General features: G+C 27.0%; 1 long non-coding RNA gene across 1 annotated transcript; it reads right to left on the bottom strand.

Annotated features, from left to right (window-relative positions):
* Positions 1–475: 475 nt before the first annotated feature.
* Positions 476–8,837, bottom strand: LOC139426198 (uncharacterized). The gene is made up of 3 exons (XR_011637397.1): positions 8,716–8,837; positions 2,522–2,777; positions 476–717 (listed from the first exon to the last, which is right to left on the bottom strand). It is a non-coding gene; the product is annotated as an uncharacterized lncRNA (long non-coding RNA).
* Positions 8,838–13,156: the final 4,319 nt, after the last annotated feature.

Genomic DNA, 13,156 nt, shown 5'->3' with positions numbered 1-13,156 from the left:
GGCCCTCTCGAGAACTTTTTAGGCAAATCGAAAACTTATTACACACGATCGTAAAATTCGTTTTACCAAAGATAATTTCATGCAAACTGTAACTTTCAGTAAATATTTATTATTTTTTTATCAATTTATTTAACAATAGACGAAGAATTTTTAAACTGCAACATATAAATTTTTTTACATCATTTTAAAGGGCGCAATTTTAAATGGCAAAATACAAAATTTAACCGAAATCGATCGCTCCTGAGAAATTGAACATTGAGCAAGTATTATTTTTATAATTATTAATTAATACTATTGAACAATAAAGTATTGTAAGATTCACTGTACGAATCATTCGAAGAAAACACCCTTAAGATTATAAAATGTTTAAAAAGGATTTAAATTATAGTATTCTATTAACTTTTTTTCTTTTGTATTCCTCTCTTTCCCCTGTTGCATACCCTAATACCAAATTTGGTCTCAGCGACACACATCGTTTTTTTTTTATTCATTTCATTTTAATGCATAAAAAATAAACATTGTTGCCAAGTATTTAGAATTCCAGATCAGTGATTCTTTATAGTTGTGCTCTCTGAAAGGAAGTGAAGAGATAGATATCGTCTGCATCTTCCTACAGGAAATTTCAGTATGATGACCTTTTTTCTTCTAACCTTGGCTATGGATTAAAAGAGCATGACCGAAACGTAATATTCAGACAATTGTACTAGCATTCAATAACTGAAAGAAGAAGAAAAAAATCGGAATAATTTTCCAAAAATATTATTTGTGTATTATCCAATTATGTTAAACCGAAAGATTAAAAATAATGATTTATAGAATAAGGAATAATTTTCTGGGAACTAAATTACTCTTAATTGTGAACGAAACAATAGTAATTACTTAAGCTGAAGTAATTACTGATGTTTATTGTTTGTTGTTATTTTCCACCCTTGTGTGGTTATTGTTCTGAAAAATGCTCTATTTTTGTATTTTTATGTTTCGTTTAATGACAAATAAAATTTATTTTTGCCCCATATTTTCTTGTCTGTGGTTATTTCTATTATAAAACTGTGTTATTTATAGAAAAGGCATACATTCTTTTAATGGACATGTTTACCACAGAGATAAGCGATTTTGCCCAGGTTTAAATACTATTGATTGACTCTGCAATTGGCATTATGCCGTAATAACATTAGACAAGCATATTGCATCTATCAAATTATTATGATAATTTAATAGATTTCATTTTATGATAAATGAATAAATTTAGGAATTTTACCAATAATTCCACGCTATGGTCAAAACAATATTTTTTTAAACATGTTTTATTAACTTTAAAAGTTAAGTATTAAAGTATTTAAGATATAAAGATAAAGTATAAAGCATTTAAGATATAAAGTATTTTAAGATTTAAGTATTTGTCAGGACCTGGGTGACCAGGCTGGATTTGTTATATGAATTAAATGCTTTGATTTGAATGGACATTCATTCAATTTACAATTTTTTTTTAACAAGTCCTATTTTTATGTTAAGACAGAAGATTAAAGCAAGAAGAAAATCATCTATTCCTTTTTAAATATAAAAAAAATTAGACCTCAAACGCTTTTCATTTTCAGAAAACTGTGGCTTTTCTCCATATTGTCGTTTTGCGCCATTTTCGAAATAAGCGTAGACAGCGCTGACTTTAGATAGATTAAACGTAACATAACAGTCATGAGTAACAGTTGCAAACTCACAGCAGTTATAAAAGTAGCATATTATTAGCAAAAAAGCATCATTTCATATTACGACGGAGGCTTTGAAAAACACCCATAAGGGATATAATAAACGGCATTTTCAAATTGCGCCAAAGAGTGTTTGTAAGAGCGTTTTGATAAATAACACCTCGATTTACATAACAGTGCTTTTTGCTGGAGCTGTTACATAGATGAAAGTCCTGAAAACCCGTAAAGTTCTTTCTGGAAACCAACCTACTAAGGAACAATTTGGTGCAAAATTCTCACTTTCGGAAAAATGTTCTTTGTCACAATAATTCCTAGCTTCCGCTAAACTCTTCATAAATACGCTCCGAAATATTCATTTTTAGAAAACTCTTGAAGTTTTTTAAAAAAAAAATCAAAATAAAAGATTTTTAAAAGAAAAACGTTGACACTTTATTGTAAATAAACAGATTTTCTATGATTCCACAACAGCTAAATGGAAATTGGATTAACAGTAGTTCGTATGGAACAAATGATTTTTCTGAAAATTTTTTGATAAAAGGTTGAAGATTACTACGTGCTTCTTATGTTCTTTTGATAAGACTATGTAACTTCCTCCAAGTGATCGAACTTTGAAAAAATAATTCTACGCGTTATTTTATACGTCTAAATGTTTTCAGAAAATTTAAATGATGATGATAATAACAATGATAACGTAAAAAAAAAATTATTTTTGGAATAATTTAGTTGTTTTCCTCAAAGGAAAAAAATAAAAGAAGGGCACGTTTTTAAAAGGGAAAATTCGAAAAAAAAAATTACAAATAATATTTAATTTCTGTAACTTTTTCCTATGAGAAATTTTTTTTAAATGCATCATGTGGATTTAATTCCTCAAGGTCCCAGATGAATCGTCTGGCGAGTCAACTATTTTATTTATTTTTTGACTCAGTCTACGCTGCTGAACACCTGCTGTCAAAAATCCGAACACTAATGTCTGCGAGTTTAACAACACAGATATGGAACAGATGTTTCTTGGCTCAGCTTTCCCCCCTTCGTCTTTGTCATCGTTCTTCACCAACAGAACAGATGAATCCGACCCTTGAAGAAGGAAAAAAAAAAAGACATAAGAACTCTCCTTATGAAATCTTCTTTATACAATTCATCAAGAACAAACATTGATTATAATAAATATACAATTAACAATAACAATGCAGCATCCTTTATTTTCATGATTTTAATTGATCAGATGTGTTAGTAGCATTGTTTAACCATCTACCCATTAGCAATAAACGATAATGTTCTTAATTACAGAAATCGAACTTTCAAATGGCATGCGAATGAACACGAACCATTGAGAAGAAGTTTATTTCTATTTGACCTTCAGCATAGATTGGAATGCGTTTAGTCGCCGACAGTAGCAATTAAGGGTCTAATTTTTGCAGGACACATTAGCGTTATCATACGATCTCGACTTTTCCATTCAAATGGATGACAATTTATGAAGATTAAAAGGAGGATAAGGTAAACTATAAAAGAAATAATGCTAATACTAGGACCTCGTTTTTTTCTGTCTTCATTTAAGAAGATTGTTTCGAGTCATTTAATTCGAAAACTTGCTATTAGCATAAAATGCAAATTTGAATCTTGAGATTCTTATCAATGTCAACCAAGAATACTTTATTCCGTTATGTTGTTTATGCATAAACAGAAGAAGAAAAAAATATCAAAACAATTTATCAATATTTTAATTTGTTCGATCGAAATGCTTGAAATAATAATGCCCTTCTTTATCTTGGAAATTTTGTTCTAACAATAAGTTCAGAAACGTTTTATAATATGAAAGAAAAGGACAGAATGACAAAAAGTGGGTTACATATTGAGCTTACTCATGGGCATGAATGGCAAATCATTAATTTTCATTACGATGCGAATTGTCAAGAACACTTAAATCATACAAAGTTTTATTAGCCTCATTAATTAAAAATATATCTGAAATTTATGTTTAAATCTCGTTTGTGTGTTTACCTGTTCGTGTAGGTAAATTACAAGGATACGAAAGATTGACTAAGATGACAATTTTTAATTTATAGAGTGACTAGGTAAGTTCGAAGTTAATAATGTTATTTTTATATGCTAAATTTATTTACTTTTTTGCTAAGTTTTTAGTAAGTCACTTTCGCGTTTGAGACAGTGTAATCTTGCAATAATAAATTCAGCCACTTTCCGTTTTTTTTTTTTTTTAAGTAGCGGTTTCCAATTTACTTCTTCGGCTAAAGATCTCTAAATATTCGAGTTTTTTTCTTTTTTTTTTTCTTTTTTGTCGGAACTCTGACTTTATAAATAAAGTTTATTAGTACTGTAAATACACTAAAAAAAAGAAGAAGAAAAACATTGTTAATTATTTTGAAAGTATGAAATTATTTTGAAATTGAAGAATGAAATTTTTAAGATTATGTAATTGTCCTTGGTATATGAAAATAAATAAAATAAGTTGCATCATGGTTTAAGATGTCACAAACTCAAAATTGAAGCAAACAAGACTTGTCACAAACAAAGAGAATAATTATCAGAGAAACGTATTTAAAACTTCCTTATTTAAAACTAGTAGTTATTATGTTTGGAATTTTTAATAAATTTATGTTCTTTTCATAATTTTTCAAATATTCTGTGCGACTATCTTATTTTATTGGCATTTAATATAAATAATTTCACATGAACATTCGAAATATTAAAGAAAATTTGGGTGGTTTATTGATTGGATGTAAGTATAATTATTATTGGTTAAATGAATTCTAACTCTCGAAGCCCCCTTTAATCATTCCGCAGAACCCCAGTGTTCCTCTGAACATCTTTAAAAAACCGCTGATCTAAAGCTCTCAAATCTAATCTCTAATGAAACTTTTATCAAAATTTTATGGACAAAAAGAATTTATCATCAATCGAAATTTTGACTATTGTCTAACTAGCTAGAATGCTTCAATTTTGAGTCGAGCTATCTGCTGGGTGACAATTTAAGTTACTATAGGTTCCTGAGAGTTACCAGTAGAATTTATATCTAAATCAAATATATCGTCAATCGAAATTTGGACCACTTTAAGAATATTTATAATTCTTAATTTTAATTTGAACTATAATACAATTTACAATTATTTCTTAATGAGAGCAGGTTTTAGCTCCAATCGGAATTTCGACCACTTTCTGACATAAATATAACTAAAAAGAAGAAACTAATGAAATTGTTTAGTTCTGCCAATAATAGACCTGATTCTCTTTTTTAGTTTCTAGATTACGTCTCTCAATTATTAAAAATAGAAATGATAAAAAGTTTCCGACGCAATATGCAATGGTAAATAAAATTTAATATTACAAATAACAATACAATCTGCACAAACAATTATAAGGTAATAAAAATTCATATTAATAATAAAAAAAAATTTTTTCATTATAGTAACTAGATAAAAATATTTTTCTTTAAAATTGAAAATAAATTGTTTGCGAATCATTTTTCATATCTCTTCAGTGCAATTTTCTTTCCTTTTCGTAACAATTTTTTAAACTTTTGTTCTGAAATAAAGTTTGAAACAAATTTTACTTCAAATAATGTGAAAAATGTATGTTTACATAAATAAAAAATAAACAAAGTTTAAAATTTTCATGAAACTTTAAAAAAAAAAATTTTCTTATTGCAGAAAAACAAATCTATTTTAAATCACGAATTGAATTCTTTCATATAATTTTTGTTCTAATCCTTATTTGCGATCAAAAAATTTGAAAATTAAAATTATTTTTAAATAAATACTGCGCAAGGTACATTTTTACTTATGTACAATCAAATAGTTGTATTAACTAAGATAGCAAGTTGGATATAAAGTACCCTTTACTTTATGCAAAGTTCAAGCAAAATTATTTTATCATCTGTATAAAATATTATTTTATCATCTGTATAAAATATTATTTTATCAACTGTATAAAGTAATAAGAATACGTAATATTGTTTATTTTTAATGTCTCCGCATTCCTCTTAAAACAGATAAAGCTGGAATGATACTTTAAATCGGGTATTATTTGTGTTTATGTATAATTTTAAAATACTAAAATTTGATTTACTATCTTATTGCCCTGCTCGAACCTTGTTATGACTAATATTTTAGGGCTCTAATCAATTCGTTTTTTTTCTTCCTTGTATCTTTTTCTTTTTTCCCCTTTTTTTATTGTTATTTTTTTTCGCAGATGTGTTATAAACGAGCAGACGGTTACTGAGAGCATTTCATTTAACGCTTCGGCGATATAAGAAAACCTCATGCCGTGACATTCTCATGAATTCGCCTTGAATTATAGAAGGAACAATGAGAGAGAGAGAGAAAAAAAATGGCAAAAAAAGAAAGTTTTTATTTTACTTATTTATTTTTAGGAATCATCCGCACGGAAAGGTATGAGGGAGTACCTCATGTATGGCAGTTGGATGTTCCAAAAGTTGAACACAGTCAAACGATCTTTTTCACTTCACTGCACATCATTCGATAAAATTTTTATTAATTTATTTTTTCTAACTATCGTTTTCTTTAATTTTTTTATAACATTCGCGGTTAAGTGGTTTTCACATGATTTATCTCACCCTTTAATTTTGAATTGAACTTTATAATGTATTCACTAGAGAACTTATAGAACAAAACTGATTTTTATCACTTAAAATAATACAAAATCATTTAATCTATTTAGCAAAAAACTGTGTTCGAGGATGTGTGAAAAATTACTCTTGAACCACGCGCAGCTGATTGAGGTACCATCAACTTTTGAAAACTTTGGATAAAAAGTTTTCAAAAGTATCTGTTTTTTTTAAACTTGTTTTTTTATTTTTTTATCTTAGCATATTTTATTTCAATTATTTTTTATACGATTTTGAAACTGATTTTCCCATTAGAAGCATGTGTTTGCCTTTGAGCTATTATTGTCTAACATGAGATTTTTCAAACATTTACTTTTTTGAGAAATTTTTAGTGATCAAGTATTATTATATTCCATTAGCAAAACCTCCACTGCCCGATGTAAGTTTTCTATGATCTATATTTTAATACGCATTCATTCAAACATTTTTATTGCCACAAAAAATAAATAAATAGAAAAATAAAAAACAGATAAAGGAGAAGGAATAGCTTTGGATAAAATAGTAATGATAAAAGGCATTTAAAATTTGCTTCGATAAATTTTTTTTAAAATTGATATTTAAGACTTATAATGTAAGTAAAAATTAAAAAAATTTTACATTAGAAAATTCTGCTCCTGTTATTTTAAAACAATATTAGTTAAAATTCTGAAATCGATAATGGATACTAATTGGTATTGCAGCGTTTACTTCAGTGTAGATTTTTTCTTCTTCAAAACATTAAAAAAATTCTAAATCTAAAAAGTTCAAGGTAATAAGTTCGATATTTTGCAATCATTCAAAATATTATGTTTGAAATAGAATAAATGTTTAAAAAAGAAAAAAAGCTTTTTTTTTTTTTTACCTTCATAGTTAGGTTTCGTAGATATGATTTTTTTATTACTATTATTTTTAAAATGTTTGTTAAAATAATCTTTGGAAACATTTACTTTATATCATTTCAATATACACTCATGGACAAAAAAATTTGAGCTCCAAGAAAGAGCCACCAAAATGAAACGAAATTTTACATACGTAATGACTTCTTTGATATAAGTGAATGATTAGAAAATCAAAGAAAAACGATAATCTTTGATTTTCTAATCATTTACTTATATCAAAGTAGTCATTACGTATGTAAAATTTCGTTTCATTTTGACGACTCCTTCTTTTTGTGCTAATTTTTCTGTCCATGAGTGTATTTCTAAATTATAACTTCTAAATTCTTCTTAACGCAGAGTGAACAACTCTTATCGAAGGGTTTGAATTGAGCCCTTGTACTTAAATCATTATCATTGTTATTATTTAAACAAGGCAAGTTAACTGACAAATCTTCTGTCTATCAGTTACATAAGAGCTGAATTACCTACATTGGTAAAAAAAAATATGACTAATAAAGTGACATCACTAGCTCGTCATTTAAAATTTATGCCATGTTATGTAAAATTATGTTATTAAAATTATTTAAAATAGCATTAAATGCCACTGTTTCTTCTTGTAGTTCTGAGCAGTTTATAACAGAAGAGAGCCCCTAACCGAGTACTACGACATTTCCAGGCTAGGTTTCCAAAGCAATTTTAATCCTGATGATGTGCCCTAACTCCTCTAGAAGTTTGTCGCACCATTTAGGTTACTTCCTGTTATGCATAACGTTTTTAAATTTCTGCATTCGACAAAAGATAGACTAAAAATGCAATTTTAAAAATAATCTGTAACTTGAGGATCAAAATTAATTTTAGATTTCAAATCCCCACATCCGAATTAGTGAGGATCAAGTGTTTGTACAGAGTTCGTACAGGAAAAAATTAATAACTGGTAAAAATTTTGTTATAAAGCTAAAATTTCATAGCTAAAGCTGGAAGCTAAAATTTCATAATTTTAGCTTCCACAATGGAATTAAAATTTCGTATACGCCACCATCGGATCTATGGATATTTACTTAGAGAAAATAAAACATTTTGGTAGCTATAAACATAATAATATTTTTAAAAAAATTATATTAATATATTACTATCACTTTTTAATTTTTTCCAGGTGCGTATGAACCTTGTTGTATAAATGTAACAAAAAATATGTTACCTAGTATTATCCAAATCGTAATAAAATAAGTTAATGACTTTTTGCTCCAAATGAACTTATTCCACTTAAAAAAATTATCGTTCGTATTTTCACAACTGTTCCACTTATTATTTTGCTCAAACAATTAAAATAGTTTTTATCAGCCTCGTTTTTTACAAAGAAATGAGACAGAATTTTCCGTTCGTAAAATCACTAAATAAAGGGTTAGTATAGCGTAAATTTATAGGAGTGGCTAGACTAAAAATAATTTTTGTACTGCAATTAAGTGCTTCCGAAAAAGAACAGAATGAACGATTTGTAGGAAAAGTGACTCACTTCAGATTCTCCACTTGAGCTTTATTTGAGCAGTGTTCTCTATCTGGGGAAAAAAAAGTGTTTGATTTGTATGACGTATTCTAGAACTCCGGAAGTAGTTACCACAACCTTATTTGGATAGAATGTTGATTTTATGGCTCTGAGAGTTGAAGAAAGTATGATAACTATTTTCATCATTTCATGAGTACTTGTAATGTTATTCAGGGTGAAATATGTTAGGAATTAATGTTTATTTAAACTGAGTTAAAATTGTTTAAGAAGATTTTTGTGAATTAAATTTATTTTCCAAAATTTTGTTTCTAGATTTCTTTATCTTTATGCGTTCCTGATATTTTTACTAATATTGAAAGAAAAAAAATATTTTGTAATTTGCCTTGTATTGAGAAAGACGTGAAAAATTTGTCACATTTATTGATGAAATAATTTTCTTTTAATAAACAAATTTATTTGCCATTCTCCAGGCATCTGATTTAAAAAGTTTAAATGTTATTATCCTTTACTCGGTATTATTAATTTCCCTACTTAAAAGAAGATATGAAAAACAGAATTTTATTGAGGGGAAAAAAATCGAATGTGGACTCATTCTGCGTATATATGTTTTTAAAAAAAGATTAAATTTTTTTTATCCTAAATATGACAATATTAATTTCACTGCTTAGAAAATGTGTATGTAAGAAAAACGGTTTTACAGGGTAGATTTTAGTGAAAGGCATCGAATTTTGTTCATTCTGCATACTATGCATCTGATTGAAAAGCTTAAATATTTTTATCCTAAATGTGATAATATTATTTCCATTGCTAAAAAAGAATGCATGTATGATTAACAGAATTTTATTGAAAGGGAAATAATCGAATGTGGACTCAATTCTGCGTACATCCGATTTTTAAAAAAGTTTAAATGTTTTTATCCTAAATATGACAATATTAATTTCACTGCTTAGAAAATGTGTATGTAAGAAAAACGGTTTTACAGGGTAGATTTTAGTGAAGGGCATCGAATTTTGTTTATTCTGCATCATATGTATCTGATTGAAAAAGCTTAAATATTTTTATCCTAAATGTGATAATATTATTTCCATTGCTAAAAAAGAATGCATGTATGATTAACAGAATTTTATTGAAAGGGAAATAATCGAATGTGGACTCATTCTGCGTACATCCGATTTTTAAAAAAATTTATATGTTTTTATCCTTAAACGTGGCAATATTAATTTCACTGCTTAGAAAATGTGTGTGAAAGAAAAACGGTTTTACAGGGTAGATTTTAGTGAAGGGCATCGAATTTTGTTTATTCTGCATCATATGTATCTGATTGAAAAAGCTAAAATATTTTTATCCTAAATGTGATAATATTATTTCCATTGCTAAAAAAGAATGCGTGTATGATAAACAGAATTTTATTGAAAGGGAAATAATCGAATGTGAACTCATTCTGCGTACATCAGATTTTTAAAAAAGTTTAAATGCGTTTATCCTAAACGTGGCAATATTAATTTCACTGCTTAGAAAATGTGTTATGTAAGAAAAACAGCTGATTTAGAGGGTAGATTTCAATGAAAAGGGAAATAAATGGAATTGGGTTCATTCTTCTTTTATCCGATTTTAAAAAAGTAAAAATGCGCTTTATTAATTTCACTACTTAGAAAAAATGAGTGAGTTTTTTATTTTTATTTTGTGTAGGTTTTATTGAAAGAGGGGCATTTATGTTTAATACTATTATATGTTATTAATTAATTGTAGTTTAACAGGTCAGGTTTTACATGAATTTATCGAGGAGGGATGTAAAATTGAGTTATGAGTTCATTCGTTTATCTGATTTAAGACAGAAAAGAAAATTTAATCTAATATTTTATACTATAATATTATTTTCTCAGGGTAGGAAGAATGATTTAAAAAGAATTACAGGCAATATTTCGTCAAGAGCAAAGCTTTTAGTAATTTAAAAATTTGACCGTGTTTGTAAAATAAGCATTCTACAGACGGCGTTGAATGTTTGAAAGAAAGGTTACCACGCAGGAGTAATTTTGCACGAATTTTCCTATCTACAGACAACAAAATAGGGCGTAAAAAAAACTTACTTTATTCTATTTTTTTTACCTATATATAATATTTATTTAATTGTTTTAAAAAAAGGATTGTTTTATGGGGCAAAAATATAAGCTTTTTTTACAGATCTGAATTACGACATCTCTATATATTTGCCTCTTTATTATTCAGAGAAAAAAAATTTATAAATAGCTCATCTAACTGCCTACCTTTTTGCACAAACATTTCTTTAATTTGTATACAACAGTACTATTTTAAAATAAAAGAAATTGCAACAAAAGATGTATATTATCATGAAAAAAAATATTTTAGAGCATTAAATTAAAAAAAAAAAATAGATGAGCGCCGTTTGTACGTAATTCAATAAAATCGAAAAACAAGCTAAATTTGTATTTTAGTAAATAACATATGTTCAAATGAAAATTTCCAACCAAAATGAAATCGATGTAATCCACCTGAAATTCATCTCGACTTTTCTAATAGAGTCTTTCAAGTTCAAATCAATGAATAGTTGGCGACGTAATTATAAAAATCGCCAAAAGAATAAATCTCGTTGTAACCCTGCGAAGCATCCGTTGCACTGAATGCGAGAAAGGAGAAGAAATATGGAGGTTCTTCTCTTGAAGGAAGAGGTAGAACTTCAACAGGTGTAGGCTTAATATGCATCTTAAATTCGTGTTCGTTATTTGCCGCTTTTTAAATTTTCAGGGTCATTTTCTATTCTCGTAAATGAATGAATTCCCCATGTTTTTTTTCTCTTCATCTTACTTTGAATTGATGAATTTCTTTTATATAATTTTTTTTTTCTGATGCGGAAAATAAATTGTCTTAACTCTTGATTAAATTTACGAGAACTAAAACAATTTAATGAATGTCTCATGATTTTTTTTTTCGAATAAATTTTTTGTTAAAGAATTTTATAATTATTAAGCGATTTTTTTATATTGATGTGTAAAATTTATTATTTCAATTCTATATTAAATTATGACACCTAAATATTAAAAAAAAAAAGTGTAATTTTCCATGGGCTTTCATATTTTACTGTTTTTTCTAAGCGAATGGATTTTGTATTGATATCAAAAACAATTTGAGTAATCTACTGTTTATATGTTACCTTTCGTATTATTTAGAATTTACTCTTAATTTAAAAAAAAAAAAAAATGGAGTGTTCTGAAGCTAAATTATGTTATCGTTGTGAAAGTTGTTAATCTTACTGTTGGAAATTGAGTTAAGCAAGTAATTGTGTACTTGCAAATAGAGAAATTTTACTAATTTTAGAATCAATTTAATTTATGCGCTGAATATTTTTAAAATATTTCAACCTTTTTTTACAGGAATCGCAACTTAAAAATGTCTCCAAATGTTATGAAACATAGACATGTTTTTGAAAATTTGTAAAAGTATTTTCGTTGTAAACTACAAGTACTCATTTTTTTAACAGAACAATACGCAATTCATAATAACAGTAAAAACACATAATTCATTAATTTATTGTTCTGAAATTTAGAAGAAAAAAACGTTCGAAATTTCCAATGTTATGACAGTTTTTTTCTCTCACTTCAAATGGAATTTCATGTGAGGGGAGAAAACATGATTGGAATATATATTTATCTAGGTAAGTTTTTTACCCCTACCTTAAACTCAAAAGTAAAGAAAATAACTGAGTTTCTATTGGTTAATATTTTTTACATGTAAAAGCCAATGGTCAAATGAATATAATCTTTAGTATTTAAAGTCTTTCTCTTTAACTTTAACTAAATGTATTTAACATCCAGAATAAATATTTTAATTCCAATATGACAAATTCTAAACTTTTCAGTTTTGTTAAATAAAATAAATAACTAGAAAGTATGCATAAGTTTCATAGTTAATTCATCTAAAATCTGTACAATCGATATAGTATTAAATTTATCACTGCGTCTCCAAATCGGTTGTTGTTAATTAACACTTTCTTTGCCAAGCACTTGAAATCGCGACAAGAAATGTTCTCTACAGTTTGTGTCAGTAAAATAGATCAAGTGTTTGCACCGATGCATATTATCATCCAGGTATTTCAGCAGGAAATATTTGTTCTCATTGCAATAACATATTGATTTCTTAAATGATTTTTTGTAAAATTTAGAAACCAAAATGGATGCTAAAATAAAAAAATAATTAACTTGATTTTACTTTTATAAATTACCTTTCTTCAATGATAAATATAGTATCAGCTGACAGTGAACGTTTTAAGCCCACAATCAAGCATTTTATTTTGAAATAAATGTTATTATACTCAGTCCCTTTCTATTTTTTTCCAAATATGTATAAATTTAAAAAAAGAAAATGTGTACAAATAATACATATTTTTTCCAACTAAATCAGATATATTTAAAAAAAGAATTCTAGAAAATTTATA

The sequence above is a fragment of the Parasteatoda tepidariorum genome, chromosome 8 (assembly GCF_043381705.1).
Source record: "Parasteatoda tepidariorum isolate YZ-2023 chromosome 8, CAS_Ptep_4.0, whole genome shotgun sequence".
NCBI lineage: Eukaryota > Metazoa > Arthropoda > Arachnida > Araneae > Theridiidae > Parasteatoda > Parasteatoda tepidariorum.
The sequence above is the reverse complement of the archived record's forward strand: the minus strand, read 5'-3'. Positions and strand labels throughout refer to the sequence as shown.